The following is a 21,571-nucleotide window of genomic DNA, read 5'->3' on the forward strand; positions in this document are numbered from 1 at the left end:
AGGATCTGCTGCTACTGTCTTGGTGCCAGATACCACAGCATACCTTCAGAGGTCTTGTGGAGTCCATGCCTTGATGAGTCAGAGCTGTTTTGCTGGCATAAGGCATAAAACATATATATATATATTTATATATCCAAACAGTTGCCACAAAGTTGGAGGCACGCAATTGTCTAGAATGTCTTTATATGCTGTAGATGCTGTATGATTTCCCATCACTGGAAGTAAGGGAACCAAACCTGTTCCAGCATGACAGTGTCTCTGTGCACAAACTGAGGTCCATAAAGACACTGTTTGCCAAAGTTGCTGTGGAACAACTCAAGTAGCCTTCACAGTAGCCTGCACAGAGAACTGACCTCAACCCCAGTGAACACCCTTGGGAAGAATTAGAAGCCAGACTGCAAGCCAAGCCTCCTCACCCAACATCCTGACCTGATACAGAGGCCTACCGGTCACTAGGCAATGTCTGGAAATCCAGAGAGTGGCATGGAATTTCATAAACTTCAGTAATAAATATGTAATACTTGAGTGATCATGGTGTTATGGACAGAGGAAGGCATTTGCTTTCTCATGGGATTTCCTACAGACCATCTTAAAGCACAATAAAGCTTTGGTTGAGAAGGCTAACCCTGGGGTGAGAGAAAGAGCAGGATTTTTCACACAGAGCTTAGATGAGCATACCATGAGACCCATGTGAGGATGGTGTCACCCACAGTGCCAGAACTTCAGAGAGGAAACTGCAGAGGAACTTGCTGTTCTCCACATAGATAGGTTACTGTGGTTAGCAATGTCCCCACTGGCTTTGTACGACAGCCATGGACTCGCAAGAGAGACGTGCACAAAACCCAGTGCTCTTTCCAGGCCTCCTTTTGTCTCCCTATGAATAATCTCCAGTCTCGTGAGGTAATCAAGCCTCTTAGACGAAGCACTCTCACAAAGCTTGTCATTTATCCCTATTAGCAATGCTGTTACCTCATTTCTTGGTTAACTCAAATTGCATGGAAAAGGAACAAGTCAGCATGGTCGAAGGCTTGCCAGCAGACTGAATTAGCTGTACAGCGGCACATTATGACTGCGGCAATTACGGTCAGTTAAGCTGCATAGATGCACATTGTATGCCTCCCTCGTGGTCTGGCGAGCAGTGAGAAAGCCAAATAGTGGACGATGAGGTCATGATTATGCAAACGCACATTTATGGGATATGACACAAACTGCTAACCCATGCACCATAACTTGCACACACAATTACGCTGGCACACGCACAAACATACGCACACACACCACACACACAGTCAATCAACGTAAGTACCAGTTTTGAAGACTGAAGTGTTCCCTGTCTCTGTGTTTGCTCAGTGTAAACAGGACGTGGTGGGAGCCAGTGAGTGTTTATGTTGCTATAAATCTGCTATAGTATCAGAGTTCCCATGTTTTAATATTAAAGTTTATGAAAAAAATCAAAGCAACTAAGTTTGGGCTGAAAAGGATGCTCTGCCATACAATCGAACATCACTAATAATAAGGAGGATTAAAGCACTAGCTTGACCAAAAATTAAATTTACTAAGTTTTTCCCTTTCCCCAAATGCAGTAGATAAGATACAGTCTGCAGTTTACTTGTTTTAGTTTGTAACTGGAGCTACAAAGCTCATGTTGCTAACAGGTAAGTGAAACTTATAGCTACCTCATAAGCATTGTGCAAACTGCATGTGTACATCATCGCACACTCATCTCATCAGTTCTCTCACTAGCAAAGTCCAACAGGGGTGTCCAAAGTTCAGCCCCAGGGACAAATGTGGCCCACAGACAGATATTAATTGGCCCGTGGCTTCTCTCTTAGAATGTATGACAGGTGACTCGCCAGCCAACACATTGCTATTTTACTTTTAGCCTGATGGTGGCAGCAGACTATGTTAACACAGTTAGCTAAATTTTCTCTGGCTACACCTGCAAATTAATTTACTGAATGATATTTAGTCATGGCTACAGACAAAAAGAGCAAAGTTAATAGTGAGATAGGGTGAGTTTACAAGAGGTGGAAACACGAATACTTTTTCATCAAGAGCCATAGCAAATGCGTGTGCCTCATATGTCAAGAGACAGTTGCAGTAATTAAGGAATTTAATATCATGAGAGATTATGAAACAAATCATGGGCAATGGAAAAAAATATTCAGAGGATGAGAGGGCTGAGAAACTAAAGCAGCTGGAAGTTATCCTGGCAGAAGCAACTTTTTATGAAAGTAAGCATAGAAAGGCTTTCATGAATTCTTGAAACAGTCCTTAATTAAAGTGGATTTTGCAACAAAGTACTAAAAATGTCTATTTAATTTATGGTTATGTTAGTTTGTCAATTACTTTTGGTAACTTAAATAAGGGAACCGCATATAAAAAGTGCTGTAATTCCTACATGATTCACAGAATTTGGAAGTAAATACTCTTAAATTAAGGCTGAAAGACTTTTGGACTTTTTTCATTGCAACTTCAGTATACTGTGGTAGGCTTATTTTATCGATATGACTGTGTGTATGTGTATATTTCGTATATTACATAATTCATACTTTTATATTTTGGTCTGGCCCACAGGTATTTTTATGTTGTCTAATCTGGCCCCCTTTAAAAGATTCTGGACACCCCTGATTTAGAACATCCAATTTGGCTTCTGATTAACAAAGAATTTAGTTTAGTCTTGTGCAAAATCCATGCCTAAATAATCACACACTTGCCTCAAATAGGTTTGCTTATGTGGTTTCTGTCACATGGCTAAAGGCAGTAGTAGCAGCCATCTAGAAGCTACTTTCTTCCTCGGTGCAAAGTTTGGAATCACTTCATGGAATCACTTCATGCAACTGGACTCTGTTTTAGGTGACTAGGTGTCAGAACAGACAGTGCATCACAGCTTGCTGCGTATTGGGCTACATAGCCGCAGACTGGTCAGAGTGCCCATGTTGACCCCTGGAGTGCCCAGACCTGGACCATGGAGGAATGGAAGAAGGTGGCCTGGTCTGATGAATCACATTTGCTTTTACACCATGTGGATGGCCGGGTGCATTGCATGTGTGTGAGTTACCTGGGGAAGAGATGGCACCAGGATGCACTATGGGAAGAAGGCAAGCCTGCAGAGGCAGCGTGTTGCTCTGGGCAATGTTCTGCTGGGAATCCTTGGGTCCTGGCATTCATGTGGATGTTACTTTGACACGTACCACCTACCTAAACATTGTTGCAGACCAAGTACACCATGCACCATAATGCACCATGCCTCGACGGGTCAGAGCTGTTTTGGTGGCACAAGGGGGATCTACACAATATTAGGCAGGCGGTTTTAATGTTATGGCTGATCGGTGGTGGACAGGGTTGGGCATGAGCCAATCTGCGACTACACAGCCCCTTACATGATGCACAGTGTGTTCTGACCCCTTTATATCATAGCCAGCATTAACTTTTTCAGCAATTTGTGCTACAGTAGCTCCTCTGTGGGATCGGACCAAACAGTATAGCCTTTGCTCCCCATGCTCATCAATGAGCCTTGGACGTCCACGACCCTCTTGCTGGTTCACTGGTTGTCCTTCCTTGAGCCACTTTTGGTAGGTACTAACCACTGCATACCAGGAACATCCCACAAGACCTGCCATTTTGGAGATGCTCTGACCCAGTCTTCTAGCCATTACAATTTGACCCTTGTCAAAGTCGCTCAGATCCTTACCCCTGCCCATTTTTCCTTGTTCCAACACATCAACTTTGAGAACTGAAAGTTTGCATGCATTTTATTTTGACCAAAATATTCTTTTAAAGTATGTTTTACATTTAAAAGCAACCAGATACAAGGGTTATCTTAAGAAGACAAAAGATTAGATCCTTGCCCATTTTTACTCATTGAAATAGACAAGTGTACCACTAGAGGGAGTTATACTACCTGATTCTGACTACCACATAGGCATGTGAGGAAGCCCTGCAGTGAAAGACTTCTTTAAGCCTTTAAGTATGTTATTTAACCAGAGTCTTGCTGAAAATGAATCCATTGAATATTAAGGCTATTATCTGTTGTTTATGCTAATTTTTGTTTTGGCAGTTCTTACTGCAAATGGCCATCTGAGAACATAAAATGTCCTAGAAATTTTAATAATATGCACCTTGGGAAACCTAACATATTAAAAATACAGAATGAGGTCTGTAAATCTCAGAAATTGTTTTAATGTGTCTCCTAGCATGAAGAGTAATAGCATTTGACAGTTTGTGGGGCAAAAATTGAATAGCTGCCAACCAAAGAGCATGGTAAAGTAGGGCATTTTTTAATGTTGCCTTTGCAACAGCTGACTCTCTCAGCTGACTTTCTCATCTGTCTCATCTCATCATCATGCTGGAAAGGATTGATTAATATTTTATGCAGCTCCTGGAAGCAAAATCAGTCAGAATCTGGCATAACAAACAGAATTATTAACAGTGAGAATCATATTGCAATGTGACTGTACACATCCTGCTATGTATACTGCTTTCATATTACATTTATTCACAAAGATTAGCTGACTGAATTAATCTCAGTAATAATGATAATAATAATAACAACAGTAATAAACATAATGATTCAAATCTAGTAACGCAGCATCCAGTAAGACCTCCTGTTGTGTTTAGTACTTAAAAATGAATGTTTGTATTAACCTAGGACATATACCACACACTTCTCTGGAAACATTTCAAACTATGTACATGTCTGAAAAGTACAGACCTTCCTGAACTAAATATCTCCCAATTGCATGTATCATAACCACAAAGAAAGTTATAACATTTTAAAATCTTCTAACACCCTAAATGCAAAAAGGAAGAAAATTGCATTTTTTTTCCAATTCCACTGAAAGACACCCCTCCATTTATAACCTGCTTATTTACTTAACCTACTTATTGACAACCTACCTACTTATGGTAAAATATGACTGACAAATTTCACATGATTACAAGTTAACAATGGTAAATGAGTTCTCATTTTGATTATCAGCATCCACATCAGTTTCATCACCTGAGGTAAATGTCACACACAGCATTTAAAAAGCCTCATCATTGTCTCTTCACTTGACTGATCTCTGTTCACACTAACATCAGCAGGGAAATAATCACTCATTAATACAATTAGTTCTGTTTACTAAATTTCTTGTTATTAATGTCTTTTTATTAGGCCATTTAACCATTTTTAAAAGTTTGTCTGCTGTCATCTGTACACAGTGTATAAGTGCTCTTTTCTGTTTTGATGATGAAGTGAGATTTCACTATGGAACATTGTTATCCAACACCTTGATCAAAGCATGACATTCACTCTGTGATAAAAGCACACTTAGGAGCAAGGTTTTATACATGTTTAGGCTGACTGTTTTAACTGCTGAGTTTGTTGAGCTGGCTTTTTAGAAAAACTGCAGACAGAAAACATTTCCACACATGCATACAAGCCAATTGAGATAAAATACTCTGAACAGTTTTCTTGTGCTGCTGGTGGTCATCATGGAAAGCCTAAAATATTAATTAGCCATCAAACATCAGATTAGGTATGAGTGTATTTGACACTCAATATTGACTGATAGAACTACTTCAGCCACTACTTGAATACTCCTTGAATGTGTATTGACTTGCCACACATAGTCATCAATTAAATACTACTGGGGAAGCAGTAAACAGCACAACTGAGTTACAGATTGTTCTTCCTCTAAGTGCTTGCAATAAAATATTTCTTCCAGAGAGGATGCTAAATCCCTAAAAACCCAGAAGTTCAAAATACCATCTCAATTATTAGCAATATTAAACTGTACATATGGTCATAGACCCCCAAAACCCTTCTCATTTTTAGAGAACCTCCTGATGTCTGTGCATACATGTGTAAATAAGAGATAACATTAATTTAAATTTTTTTTATATTAACAAAGCACTCTAATTTTTACACACTTTTGATTTCACCAAATTACTCAAAAGCAGCTAAACATAATCTGTGATATAAATCTGATTTTTAAACCTATTTGTTTACTGTGATGGACTGGTGCCTCATGTCGTACCACCAATTTTCTTGGGATGCACAGATCCAGATTTACAGCGACCCTGAAATCAGGATAAGTCAGTTACTCTTGATGAATGAATAAATAAATATTTTAAAATATTTTTATCTTTCAATAAAAAATAATGTAATGTGACTTAAACTGATCAGGATTGAAGTCTGTCTAAATTCCTGATAGAGGTTTGAAGAGTCAGTTGTCACTTCCTCTCTTGGCACTCTTGAGGCTAGTGTGAGGTTGTGTGTGTGTGTGTGTGTTTTTGATGATCAGGCCCCACTCGTGTATGTTCTGTTATCACCCCAGGCAGTGGTCATGGGCTCAGCTGTCTGCTTACCTTTCCAGATAAGATAAGAGCTCTGTTGCTGTGATGTCCTGTAGTGTGACAGTTTGGCTGCTCACAGCACAGGTTCTAAAGATATTTATTGATATACAGTATATTTTTATATTTCGTTGTTAATGTAACACTTGCTCTGCTGCTGCAGTGTACATATGACATTGAATGTCACTTTTCTTTTACTATCGAACACTGTCTTTTTTTCCTTTTAATTTTAAGAAATGATGGCTATGTTGTAGCTTTTTTTTTAACCATACTCACAAATTGCTAGCAACACTAAAGACAATAAACAGCAAACTAAGAAGTGTTCACATCAAGAGTGCAGGTCTTAAATACATACTTTCAATGTTACTTTTAATGTAGTATATACCTTATCACATACATTAAATTAATCAGCACCAAGGAATGTTAGTCTAACATCTGAGAATTTAATTAGAAGAAAATCAAATTGCCATTAAAGCAGCTATACCATGAAGAGAGGAATTGTAACAATTAGGTTTTATACTGTATGTGTTATTGAATTTAACACTTAGAATGCAAAAGCAGAATGCCTTTAATTCTGTTTTTCTGTGGCATTAACGTGTTTACTGAGAAAAATCTCCTCATTAATAGCAAATTGATGTTAGAAAAATGTTTAACACATCCACACCCCAGTTCTATCCTCACAGCCAGTCTAAGTCTTTTCACCAAACTAGTTATTTTCAGTGTGCAAGGTTAACAGACAAGGGTTGCAACTATAAAGCGCAAAACCACTTCTGAAGCATAAGGAGCAAAACAGGCATCCTTGTCTCAGTGAGAACAGTGTTTACCTGCTAAATTTCAGAGCTAAAAGCTGAAAAAACAGGATAAAAATTAATCAGGCACAGAATTAATGTGTTTTGTTTAACTGAAGTAAAAACTGCACAGGGTCAGGCTTAGACTGGTAATTTGACATGTTTGTTTATGTTATGTTTAATGTTTACGTGTTCCATGATGAAATATAGTAAATGCATGGATAAATATGATTCACACCTTGCAACTACTTTTTCCAAGTCGCAATTTGCATTTTGTACCTTGGTGAGTTGTCTTTTAGTTTCATTTTATAGCATTGGTGGCTTTTAGTGTTTGGTAAGGTGTGAGCTCAGTCACTGACTCCTACATTTCAAAGAACAGGAGACATGTCAGCATGGAAATTGTGTTTTCTTTAAGGGCCAACACTTGCAAAATGTGTTGAGAGTTTTGCATATGTGGCCTGAGAAGAAGACAGATGAGCTTCAAGCACTGAGAATCAGACAGTATGTTTATATTCAGAAACAGTGATGAGCTATCAACATGTATTCTCTTAGGACATAAGACTGACAGATGGATTGAAATGTTTTGGGTTTTTTTTTTTAGAGTTTGCTTTGGTCAGATTTCATTATCAGTGTGTAAGATAATAAAATAAACTTTTTATGTGAAAGCACTCCTGCCACATTTTATTTTGCAAAGCTGATACCTTTATTAGCCCCATATATCCCTCTCTTATGAAATAAAGCATAGAATATAATATAGTACGGAATATAAAGCATAAAAGGTGACTTACGATGCTATCCTATGCAGGACTAAGACTGACTGCTCTTGCATAAATTTGTGCAATGAGAATTTTAGTGAAACCTACAACATAGCTGTGTAAGTTCTGTAAATTGTTTTTTTCCAGAGAGGGAAACAAAAGCTGTCATCTCTGTGATACCAGCACTGCATGATTAACCAGTCCCGATATATGATGAGGAACCTTAAATGAGTAAAGTAGATAGATGCTGAAACCCATGCATCTCACCCAGGTGTAATCTACAGCCTGGATAGCAATGCGGGATTTCCGCTGAACTATTTCTGTCCCACACATTCCTCCCACCTGATAACACACATGCTACCAGCTGGCCAGGCACTCGCTTGAGCTATCTCTTATCCACAGGCACTTTCTCTGGGTATGTGAGTGTGTAGCTGTCTTGATCATGGTCTGTTATTTTTAAACATTTACAAATACATTGTTTTATTTAGAGTTTTCATATTGGTTAATGAAAGTGAATATACTAAATGTATTAAATGTGCAGTTTGTAATGAATAAAGGTCTTCCTAGGTGTAACATTAGTCCACCGAGGCAAGCGTGGTGATGAACCCAAGTGCAGCTTTATTTAACAAAGTGAAAACCCAAAATACAAATAAAGACTTGACTTAACTTGGACAGACTTGACTTGGCTTGGACAGACTAGACACAAACAGACTGCAGGTTACAACTTCAATACACGACAAGAGACAATTGCTACATGAGGGCTATATATACCAAACAATCAAGGACACATGACTTAACCAACCAATCAGAACAAGACACATAGACAAGGGCAACACATGACAAGATCACAGGAGGGGCAAGGAACACATGACTAGACAGGAACCATGACTAAACTCCAAAATAAAAGACATGAGAACAATGAACAAGAAACAACAAAACCCAAATCCCACGTTACATACTCCCCCCTCTAAGGGCGGCTCCAGACGCACAAACAAAACCCAAACCTAACAAGTCCAGGAGGGTGGTAGAGCGAAGGTGGAACAGGGGGAGGGATGGAGGGCCAGGTCCATGAAGGAGAACAGGATCTGGATAATGACATGGACCGTGGAACAATGGGCAAGACCATGGGTCATGAAACAGTGGTAGACCGTGAAACAGTGGAGGGCCAGGGGACAACCAGGTCAGATCCAGAGGAGCATGGAGCCATGGCGGAGCAGGCAGAGCAGGCAGCCATGGAGGAGCAGAAGGGCACTAGGGCAGAGCAGGCGAGTCCGAAGATCCCCACGGCAGAGCAGACGACCACCACAGCAGAGCAGACGACCACCACAGCTGAGCAGACGGGTCCGAAGATCCCCAGGGTGGAGCAGACGACCACCACAGCAAAGCTAAGGAGAGCAAAGATCCCCACGGCAGAGCAGATGACCACCAATGTAGAGCTAACAAGGCAGGTGCCCACCAAGGCGGATCAGGTGGGAGCTCATAAATGGCCTCCTTGGCCGTGACAGGACAGGCAGAGAGTTCAGAAATGGATGCTGCCGCCTCGGGAGGTTCTGCAGCGGACGTTGCTGCCTCTGGGGCAGGCTCGTGGACAGGGGAGGCCTCTGGGGCAGGCTCGTGGACAGGGGAGGCCTCTGGGGCAGGCTCGTGGACAGGGGAGGCCTCTGGGGCAGGCTCGTGGACAGGGGAGGCCTCTCGGGCAGGCTCGTGGACAGGGGAGGCCTCTGGGATGCCAGCTGCTCGCACTGACATCAGAGATGGATCCATCACACTGGCAATCAGTCTCATCAGTCCTGGCCCAAGCTCCACATCTGCAGGAACTTGGGTACTATATCCCCCTCCCAAAAAAAATTCTTAGCAGAAATTTGCATGGCATCCATTTCATGACAGGGTTCTGGCAAGATGGCCAGGGCATGACAAGGCTCTGGCGTGGCAGCCATCTTGACTGTAAGCTCTGACATGGCAGTCATGATGGGTCCAGACTCAGGAGTATCAGCCGTGACATGACGAGGCTCAGGCGTGGTGGCCATCTTGGCCGGGGAATCAGGCGTGGTGGCCATCTTGGCCGGGGAATCAGGCGTAAACAGTCCTTGGGTTGGCAGCCATTTTGTGAAGAGGCTCTTGAGTGGCCGTGAGCAGGCCCTGGCTTGGCAGGCGTGACGTGAGCAGGCCCTGGAGTAGCAGACATGACAGTCAGGACAGGATAATGCTCCAGTGTGGTGGGTACCAGAAGATAGCAGGATTCCTCATCCACAATCCCCACAGTGAACGAGGAACCACTCAACCGGAGTGCAAAGTCAATATATTTGGCCAGAGTCCAGTGAGGCGTGTGACATGGCATTAACAAAGAGATTTCTTCTGTGAGGCCAAAACGGAAAATGTCTTTCAGGGCCACATCATTAAAGTCCACTAAATGGCACAATCCACAGAAGTCCTCAACATAATCCTCTATGGCCCTGTCGCCTTGACGAAGGCAGAGGAGGCGAGAAGCTGCTGGGTTCATGGTAGCGGTCGTGTATTCTGTAACATTAGTCCACCGAGGCGAGCGTGGTGATGAACCCAAGTGCAGCTTTATTTAACAAAGTGAAAACCCAAAATACAAATAAAGACTTGACTTAACTTGGACAGACTTGGCTTGGACAGACTAGACACAAACAGACTGCAGGTTACAACATCAATACACAACAAGAGACAATTGCTACATGAGGGCTATATATACCAAACAATCAAGGACACATGACTTAACCAACCAATCAGAACAAGACACATAGACAAGGGCAACACATGACAAGATCACAGGAGGGGCAAGGAACACATGACTAGACAGGAACCATGACTAAACTCCAAAATAAAAGACATGAGAACAATGAACAAGAAACAACAAAACCCAAACCCCACGTTACACTAGGCCTCTAATAATCATATAATAATCCTAATTTCAAACATAATAACAAATATACTTTTCTCATTAGTTTGTTTGTTTTAGGCTTATATGTACATTATTCCAGGCTGGAAATTAGTTCCTTACCCAACTGCAACAGCACTGCTCACAACTGCCCCTATTCCATAAAAGGCAAATTATGAGGCATGCATATAATTTTAATAGAGGTTTGGATTTGGGTGGGGGAAGGGGAAGGCCTTTCTGTTTTCTTTGCAATTGCAACTCACCACACAGGCAGCAGATGGCTCTAAAACTTATTGATTGCTCATTATAAATATCCTACATCACCTAGTAGACAGTATAAGCTCTACTTGATATGGCACGCCAGTGTCTCAAACTGCGTTGGTTTTTTTTGTCATTATATACAGATACTGTTATATAAGGTCTCTGGAGGACTAGTGGTTAGGCCTCGGTGCTCTCACCGCCGCAGCACAGGTTCGATTCCCGGCCAGGGAACCGACCCCAGCCACTGGGGTTGCATAGGACAGTGCACTCTCAGTGCTGATCCCAAGCCTGGATAAAATTGGTGAGAGTTGTGTCAGGAACAGCATCCGATGTAAAAACTGTGCCAAATCAAATATATGCAGACCAATGATCCGCTGCAGCGATCCCTAACGGGAGCACCCGAAAGAGGAAGAAGAAAAACAACAGATAATGTTATATATCTAACTACCTGGTGTGTTCACACTGTGAAATATGAACAAGTGTAGAAATATGAACAAGTGTAGATGATGGGCTATATTTACTGAACAAATGGAGTGACACTTCACCATTAACTTGTCCCATCATACAACACAATCCAGGACAGAATCCAAAATCAGAATCAAAATGAAGGCAAAGGTCAAACACAGAAATTTGACGAATAGACCAGACAGAGGGCACATCCAAAAAATAGGCAAACAAGGCAAATAGCAATCACAAAGTAAATGTCTCTGAAATTATGTGAACATTATAGTTGGACAGACTTTTCACTGACCAAATGTTTTAATTGGCTTTATATAGTCTCTAAATGGCAATAAAGGATAAGTTTGTATTCTGGGGAGGGGGCCTCTTGTATTCTGGGGAGGGGGCTCATCCTGATTGCTTGGATTATTGCCTTTCTACAAAGTCTAGGTCAGCTGCGAAGACCAAAGTTTTGTTCTCTACATAATTTATTGACTTCCATCAGAAATTCAACATTGTGTAGTGTTGATGCCACAGATTTCTAGGGTCCTGGGTTCAATTACTTGATTACTGATTGTGTGGTGTTCTCCACTCCCAAAATCATGTTGGTAGGTTATTTGGTGACCCGAATTGCTTCTAGTTTTGAATGAGTGTGTCATCAATATGCGTGTGCATGGTGCCTTTCGAAGGACTTGCTTCCATCTAGGGTGTATTCCTGCCTTATGCCCAGTGTTCCCAGGATACACTCCGGATCCACCACCACCCTGACCGGGATAAAGCATTTACTAAAGATGACTGACTGAATGAATGAATAATACCAGAAATACATCAAATATTTAAAAAAATTCTGATATCTTCTAGTGCATAGTACAATAGTATACAAGTTTTAGATCGTAGTAAACATTTCGAGACATCTATAGCCCTGCTCATCAATTCCTCTTGCACTACTCATATTGGTGTTTCCCTCTTCCACCTCACCTGACATATCTTCTCAGCTCATTAACAGACTCTTTATGAGTTGAATGTTAGAGCAGAAAAGATCCAGTGTTATGGGACTTCAGAATCAGGACTGGGAAACACTGTAGCAGCTGCTAGAATGAAGTGTGAACGTGAAACATTTCATGTCTGATTTTCACCCTATGCATCTCTTCACTCTCCAAGTCATTTCACACAGTATAAACTGTGAAAGTAGGCCGTGAGGAAAGCAGCCACGAAGCAGAGAAGGTGACAGTCTCAAGCATGGGTGTGTAACCCAGAGTATGCACAAGTCAATTTTCCTATTCCATTATAATGTAGTCAGCACATTGCCATCACTCACTTTCTGCCATAAATTTTTACTCTCTCTCAAAAAATATAGTTTCTTTGCAATGATTAATCAGGCAAGTCATTTATTTCTTTCATTTTGCCCTGATTCCCTGTGAATGAAAGGAAAGGACATGAGCATTCTGAAATTCCAGGACAATTGTTGCTGATTATTTCTCAGTTGTGGAAAAAAGTACAGGCGGTTACTCTGCAGGGTTGCTGGGCTTACTGGGAGGAGCTTGGCAATCACAGAGGGCCTCAGAGCTTAACCATTGCTCCTCCAAATTGAGAAGAGCCAGTTGAGGTGTTTCAGGCACCTGACAAGGATGACCCCTGGATTGGCTCTCAGTAGAGCTTTATCGCAGCATGTCCCATAGGATGGAGACCCTAGGGTAGACCCAGGACCTCCTGGAGATATTATATAATATATAATATTATAGATATTATATAGAATTGGCTTAGGAATGTCTGGAGAACCCCCCAGGAGGAACTGAAATTTGTGTCTGGGAATTGAGAAGTCTGGGCTGACCTGCCCAGCCTGTTTACACCGTGACCACCACCAGGAAAATCAAAATGAATGAATGAATGAATGAAGGAGAGTGAGGGAGTTTTCGTGAGCCATTTCGTGAGACCTACATTCATTCCCTGTAGCTGGATTACAGTTAATCCAGAAAAGTATTTTGTATAAGAATATCCTATGTATGTATTATAGATGATTTACTAAATATGCACTGGTCAATATTCTTGTACTTACTATTATTAATAATGTCAACATATCTGGGGAACACAATGAATTGTTGAAACAAAGTGGTCAAAGAAAGTATATCACATGCCTGAGATAAAATCCCCTGAAAAAATGTGGGTTTGTGCTGAACTCCTTGGTGTCTACATACCTCCCTTTAGTCTGGATATAAACATGCCCCCACTGCTCAGAAATGCCAACATAGCAGAATTCAGTGCTCAACAGCCAGAATCACCAGATACTATTGTTTTGGGGACAAAAAAAACATCTGCTGAAAAAAAATAAATAAATAAATAAATAAATTTCCAAACTGGAGAAACTTCCTGATTGTGAATATGATGAAGTTGGCCGGAGAATTAGCTACATTTCTCCTCAGCTTTTTGTGGACATGAGCATGGACAGGAGGTGGGAACAAAGAGTCGGAGCCCAATTACTAAGCAATGCATCTTTAAGGCTATAAATATATAATCACTCATTACAGACTCATCACAGCTTGGACGTATCATCCTATCATATGCTAGAATACGCAATTATAAAGAGACAAAGTATTAAAGCATGGCCACATTAGACAAAAAAATGAGCCTCTCAAACAGGAACTCCTTCAAAGAATGCTTAGCTTACTTTATCTTAACTGCACTTTAAAGAAATTTTATTCCTCCTAATTTAGCCAACTTGGTCTCCTTCTCTTTTCATTTTGGTATACCTGTATGCGGGTATATCTGTATATGTGATTCCGTATCCTCTATTGCCATGACTTGCCAAGCAAAACCATGATCCATGAATTACAAAGGTTCACTCTAAATACACCCCAAAAACAAATGGTCCCTCTGCTGAACCTTCCAGAGAGTGAAAGAGAAAGAGTGATTATGCAGATTATGCAGATGAAACTGAAAAGTCTCAGTCGTTAAGAGACAAAAAGTTAAGAGACAGATAAAAGCATGTGCATGAGAAAATACAAAGAGATATTGATTGTGCTTTTAGGTGTGGTTTGGGGCCCTGAAATTAGCTTGTCATTCTCCCTTTTTCCTTTACTCACCATGATTTTATCCATCAGTTTTGAATGTAACAGTGTTGACATCCTCTGCAGTCACACTGCACTATGAAACTAGGTCACCTGAAGCCAGAGGGCACCAACAAGAGTCATGGATTTGCTGCCTGTATCCCAGAGCTACTGAGGGAGCATGACCTCCACTGCATGGCTCTTTAACAAAAGCCACACCAACATCTTTAATACCTTCTAGTCTAAATGCTCCAAAATACAGAAAGTCAGAACTGGAGTGTTAGTAAATTGAACTATTCAGCCTTGAGGGCTCATCACACACCCACAATGCGTGCACTGTGTTCCACAGCCTACATGCCTCGCTGGCTACAGTTTCTTTCAAGCTGTTGCCATGGAGAAACAAGATATCAAAGACTAAATCTGGATTCCATGTAAGGAAGAGGTTCCTTTAGAAAAGTTGAGCTAAATACTGTAAATGCAGGTTTGGATGCTGACAATATAGATTCTTTTAATCCTTAAAGATACCAAAGGTTTTAGGTAAGATTTTACTTTGAAAGCCCAGCACCAAATTTTACTCTACATCAGCAGTGAAAATTGGATGCTCTTTTCAGCCAACATTAAGTAGTCTTGCAGGGCCAGGTGTGATCTCTAAAAAGAATACACATTGGAGACACTACTGAAAAAGTTTGACTTGAGGTTGTGGTGAAATGTAGTGAGCAAAAAAAAAAATTTTCATTTCCAAGCCAATCCAATGGCCAACAACAATACTGTATCATAAATGCAAGAAAGGATGGCCAAAAAGTCATTTAAAACAAATGTCTTTTGGCAAGGCAAGAATGGTTCAGTTAAATATTTACATATATTTCTGGAAGGAGTTTACTCCTCTAGACATTAAAAGTGCCAGACTGGAAATTGGGGCAGGTTTTAGAGGTAAAGCCTATACTGCTGTTTGTTTTCACCACAATTCACTGCGATGTTTGTGAAAGTCTGTTGCCAGACATGAACTCTTGTTAGAGATCACATCTGGCCTTGCAAGACTAATCCTTGAGTATAATGTGTATCTAAACTCATCAGTGATGTAAGGCAGCACACGCTCTTGGCATTAATTTATTTAATCTCCCCAATCTCACCATGTGATAAGCAGATTCTGCTCAAGTTCCCTCCATGCAACTTTCCTCCCACGAGTAATCAACATAACCTACTTTTTTGGGGGCTGCATTTTGCTGACTACAATCAGCAACTGACTAAATATTGCATCTTGCCTCAAGCAGATCATTAAGAACATGCATTAACAGAGATTCAAATAAATTTTATGCTGAGATCTTCAAAATTAGCAAACAAACAGCATGTGACGTCATTGAGACATATAAATGCCATACATTGGGCTTCATTTTTTCAAGCTGGGTACGAACAGATTTAATTCGTGCAAATCGTTTGTTTGAGCTTTTGCACAAGAAATTGTGGAATTCATGAAAATGCTGTAATTTTGGAAGAACATTTGTATCCTTATTGTGCTCCTGAGTGTGTGTAAATTTACACATAAGAAGACAAACTAATGCAATCAATTGATTGGCTTCAAAGTGTAATGAGTTACTGCACTTTTATAAATATTGCTTATGCTATCAAGTTTAAATAGCTTATGTACTCTATATGGATAAAAGTTTATGAACACCTGACCATCATATCCATATGCTTTTTGAACATGCCCTTCCAGAGTTAGTTCCCCTCTCCACTCTTCTGAGAAGGCTTTCCACTAGATTTTAGAGCGTGGCTGAGGGGATTTGTGCTCATTCAGCCACAAGAGCATTAGTGAGATCAGACACTGATGTTGGGTGAGGAGGCCTGGGGTGCAGTCAGCGTTGTAGTTTATCCCAAAGGTGTTCAGCGGGGTTGAGGTCAGGGCTCTATGTAGGCCACTCGAGTTCTTTCCCTCCAACCTTGGCAAGGTTTGGTGAAATTGCAATGCTACAAAATACAAAGATATTCTATACAATTGTGTGCTTCCAACTTTGTGGCAACATTTTGGAGAAGAACCACATATGGGTGTATTTTTAATGGCATAGACATGAGTCAAAATAACTTTCACATCTACCTTTGAGGAAGTATTTTTTGCAGTTTACTCATTTCAGCTGTGTGAACTTTGCCTTTTATGGAGTTTTGTGGGTGTCACCAAGTGCAAATCAGCTGTGTCTTGTGCGTGTCTGGTAATTTAAAAGTAATTGGCATTCGTCAATATACGCACATGAGTATGAAGAAAATTAGTGTTTCCGAAACTTTTGTAAATCCGGGAGAAATTTTTAGCTTGGTTTGGCTTATGCAAACATTTACATACAACTAAAAGATTGATAAATGAGGCCCATTGTGCCCATGTTGGCTACATTTGTATCTGGGTATTCATCTATTATGTCTTACAATGTTTCTAGCATTTAAGCTGCTTGCCCGTTTTTATCTTCACTTAGGGCGAAAGTTAGGTGATTGTCTTTAGAAAAAGAAATTCCAGGCCTCCAAAATATGCAATACAATCAATATAGAAATTATTAAAAATTTTTGCATGTCGACATCAAACTATTAGCAAAGGCAGCTAATGCCTTTACTAGAAAAAAAAATTGCCACATAATATGGCCAATGCACTGGCAGCTCATCCTGCACTGACTGTAACTAAAGCTAATGGGCTAGCTTGAAGCCTTATGTTAAATGGGGACTGCAGTAGGATGCATTGCTTTTAGGACATATTATTTATCTATTAATACTACTCTTTGCTGCTATAAAACATGGTGTTGAAACTAGCTAGTTTAAGAAAGCAACATAGATGCTAGCTAGCATTTACCAGCTATCACATCAGAGAAGCAATGAGATGTAAAACAAACAAATGAAGGATACAAATTCTAGTTTGGGAGGGGAATGAGAACCTTTCACGTCTTATTACATTAAGGGGGTGGGAAGCAGGGCCTAAAGTGGTCACCTCCGCTGCAAGAATCTTTTATTTCCAAATATTGCTAACCTATTCGGATGGACGTAAGCCTTATTACGTTCATTAATTTACTTTTTTTAATCAAAATAAACAAGTAAAGACAGAATACAATGCAAGCATAGCGTTACGCATGTTGAGGGTTAACTATTGCAGAGCATTAAAGGAATATTCCAGGCTAATCTCAGGCTACCATTGGCCCAGCATGTCAAACATCTAACCACACTGTGAAACACGGAAAACCTAAAGACTGTCATTTATGTTACTACCACAATTAACAATGGCACATATTGGCCCTTCTTAATCGATGTTGCATAGAGACCACTGAACAGAATAACACAAATGAATCTGCATCTGATTCATAAAACTCATAAAACATCAAAACAAGCTGTGATTTGAGTGCAAAGAATGAATCAGTTACAGCTGCGTGGACTCAGTTTCTCACCCACTAGTACCTTATTTACATGTCAGAAGCATACAGCAAACCCCAATTTACCCTCACGTACATCTAATTTACATTAAACACACCCTAATTTATGCAGGTCTTGTATCAGTCGGCCTATAAAAGGAAACCATATAGCAGACTACAGTCATCCAATATTGAAAGAAATGAAATAAGTGGAGAAAGTAAAAAAATACATTTCAATACGGCTGAGATAGAGATGTTTTTGTTGGTTGGTTAGTTTGTGTGTGAGGTTGCTGCATATTAGTATATTTTTCTGGACGCTACAAAAATGGCATAAAAGCAGTGTACATGTACATTTCCACAATGCACATTGTCAGAATTCTGCAGCACTTCATGATGTATCCTTACACTCCTATTAGCACTCAAATTCCACTATATGCAGCTTTGATGAATAAGAACCACTGTGTCTACCATTAAATTTGATGGCTTGTAGTAGTTCATCATCTATCAGACTCAGGGTGAGCAGTTGAGCTGAGCTAAGTCTGTCAGGTAGCTGCGAGCAGTGCATTGAGACTGATTTGTTCCTGTGGCTGCGCACACCTGTCTGTCTCTCGGCAGGGTGACCTTGCGTCTGGGATCTTGTGACACAGCTGCCGAAAGATGGTTATTCAGGGCCGGCCTGGTTTCTGGGAAACAGAGCTACGAACGATGCCAGTCATGCATGCACTTTAATTGGAGAGCGGATCGTATGGTGCCTCTGCGCTGTTTATGGCAGCTTCTGTTTGTCTTGTTGTTGTTAATGACAGTGGTGAGACAGAACCAACAAAAAAAAAAAAATCCTTCCAGGCCAATATATGTGTGGTATATTTATGCATGATTTGCAGCACTGTATTTAATCAGTATAAATCTGTTGAAAGCTACAGAAGCCTTTCTGTGTAATCAGACTTCACTTAATCACAACCACAAATAACAGATGAGCTGGTTTATAGCACAGAATAATATGGGTATCAGCTTCCACACTGGAAATCGGAAGCTTCTGAAAGACAGTTGGTAAATAAATAAACACATCTTCGGATTGTAAAAGTAGCTAAAAAGCTATGCTCTCTTTTTTTTTTTCATTTTTCTGTATGAGACTGTGTAGTGTGACTGGAAGACAATTTTGTATTCCATCTGAGTCACCTACTGAGTGATGCACCCGTTTTTAAACTAATGCTGCCGAGAAACAGTGCGATTTTGATCTGGCCCAGACATAGATAATCAAACGCTGAAGCTCGATTACAGGCTGGAAATAGCAGCAGCTTACTTTAATGAGATTTCAGCCTGCAGTAAACACTAGAAGGGCCCTGCACAGCATTCTCAGAGCCTCCTAACCCATCATTAAAAAGACATGCACAGCTCATATAGAGCGCACTGAATGCAGGCAGACTGAAATAAAAAAGGCAAGCACAATGCATATACACAGCAATGAATACAGACAGGAAAATGAAAACAGCATAAAGATGTGTGAATCAGTGTATATTCATTACATCATCTTTTTCTCAGCACATTAAAAGTGTCAGGTTCAGTCTTCCTTTTCCTTGTATCAAGGAAATATGAAAGAACTCAATTTACCCCAGCTGTGTAGCAGACAAGGCAAAATGCCTGGCTGCTGTTCAGCACATTTGAACTTCTATGTCCTGTGTGACCTTAATTTTTTTTTCTCTTATAACTATGTCTCTGATTGTCCTAACAAAATGAAAATGAATAATTACAAAATTATAAATAATTATGTTGTAGTGACATGGCAGTGTATCTGTATAGGGTTTTCAAATAAATCAATGCCACTGCTGGGTTGAGAAATAGCACACCAAACAAGAATCTAGAATAAAAAGAATAACACAAATGAGCTATAGTCTATAAATGTGCATCTTCAAGGTGAACCAACAGGGTAGGTGTGTCTAATAAAGTGGCCAGTAAGTGTACTGATAGACTTGTATCAGTGCCACATCCACCTTCAGCATAGTGTTACTGAGAATAGTCTTGAACCCAAATAATATCTGGCCCTATGATGGTCCTATGGCGGTCCTTCTATTGTGCACAGCAACATTTGCCCTACAGTCAGTTATGGATTGCCAGCAAGTGCACTTATAAGGTAGCTCACCTTAATAAAGGGGCCAGTGGGTGTATATACAGTAAAACACAGGAGTGCCTAATAAAGTTACTTACTTGCTATATCTAGCAAAAATGACAGTATCGTACCTGATCTGTGTCTGAATGATTTTATGCACTGCTCTGCTGCCACATGATTGGCTGACTGGATAACTGCATAAATGAGCAGGTGTACAGGTGTTCCTATTAAAGCAGCTGGTAATTGTATATTATGTACGTGTATTCATTCAAACAAGAATAAAGATGCGTACCTTAAGGAAAGAGTGTTATACAGGAAGAGTAATAGCAAAGAAGCTGGTTGTATCAAACAATGGACTTCACTTCAGAAAGAAACCAAAGGTTACTGCAACAAAAAGAGAACAGGAAGAAGAACCAATTATATCTATTTCAGCAAATAAGTACATCATTGTCACTAACAAGCAAGAACAAAGCAAAACATCTTCAGAAATTAAAGAGAGAATAAATGGAGCAAATGCAGATAAGCCTTTATCTTAGACAGAAAAGAGGCACTGAAGTGAAACTGGTCTTAAGGGATGCGTCTCTGCCAAGAAACCACTTATTTAACAACCAACAAGAAAAAAAAAAAAAACACTCCAGTGGGCAGAAGAATGATGAGTGGATGATTGTAAGGGCACACTCTGGACTCATGGAAACATCTTTACATCACCATCTTTAAAACATGGTGGAGGTTATAGTGAAGTGGGATATCCTGTCTACCTGTCCATATCAATGGAACAGTGAAGAACAATAAAATAGAACAAAACTTTACTTCACTATGAAACAGCATAAAAAATCCAAATACACTTCAAAGCTATATCCAATATTTATATAGGAAAGAACTGCAAGAAGTACTACCAAAAGGCACTGGTCAGAACTCAGCCATCAAGCTCTTATGGAATGAACTTGACTATTCAGTGAGAAAAGCATGTCCCACAAGCCAAATAGGACCTCTTTAAGAATTTCTAAAGGCATAGAATTCCATACAAGCAACATACAGTCAACTTCACAATTATTGGCATCCTTCAAGAGAATGGGCACCTATGCTGTATTATTGGATAAAACAATAATGATGCATAATGATTCACATTTTCCACTCAAATAATTCTATTTTTAAAATTGCTCTCAGCCCCCAGAAACTCTACTGCCTTTGACCATGTCCTGTTTTCCTGGTGTGTAAATATGAGGTTGCACATATGTTAAAAAATCTGTCATCACTATGAAACCTGAAGAGCTTTCAACACAAAGAGACAGATGTAAGTTGACCTACAAGTCAGCCAATGGACATAAAAAATACATAAGCAGTTTGAAATACATTTACACCCAATCAGAGCCACAATAAAAAAAAATATACTACCAAAAGTAGTGCTGTTATTTTCAGCAAGGAAAAGTTTTGCCAAATAGTATTTGTGTGATTTCTGTTCATATTAATATACAAAACTATTTTGTAATTGGGCGGCACAGTGGTGCAGTGGGTGGTGTTGCCACCTCACAGCTCCAGGGTTAATGGTTCAATCCTGAGCTC

General features: G+C 40.1%; 1 long non-coding RNA gene across 1 annotated transcript in view; it reads right to left on the reverse strand.

Moving 5' to 3' along the window:
- LOC128318859 (uncharacterized) overlaps positions 1-21,571 on the reverse strand; it is a 44,985-nt gene that overhangs the window by 22,269 nt on the left and 1,145 nt on the right. Inside the window, exon 2 of the long non-coding RNA XR_008302299.1 lies at positions 20,301-20,392. This is a non-coding gene — a long non-coding RNA (uncharacterized LOC128318859). The remainder of the gene's footprint in view (positions 1-20,300; positions 20,393-21,571) is intronic.

The sequence above is a fragment of the Pangasianodon hypophthalmus genome, chromosome 9 (assembly GCF_027358585.1).
Source record: "Pangasianodon hypophthalmus isolate fPanHyp1 chromosome 9, fPanHyp1.pri, whole genome shotgun sequence".
Lineage (NCBI taxonomy): Eukaryota > Metazoa > Chordata > Actinopteri > Siluriformes > Pangasiidae > Pangasianodon > Pangasianodon hypophthalmus.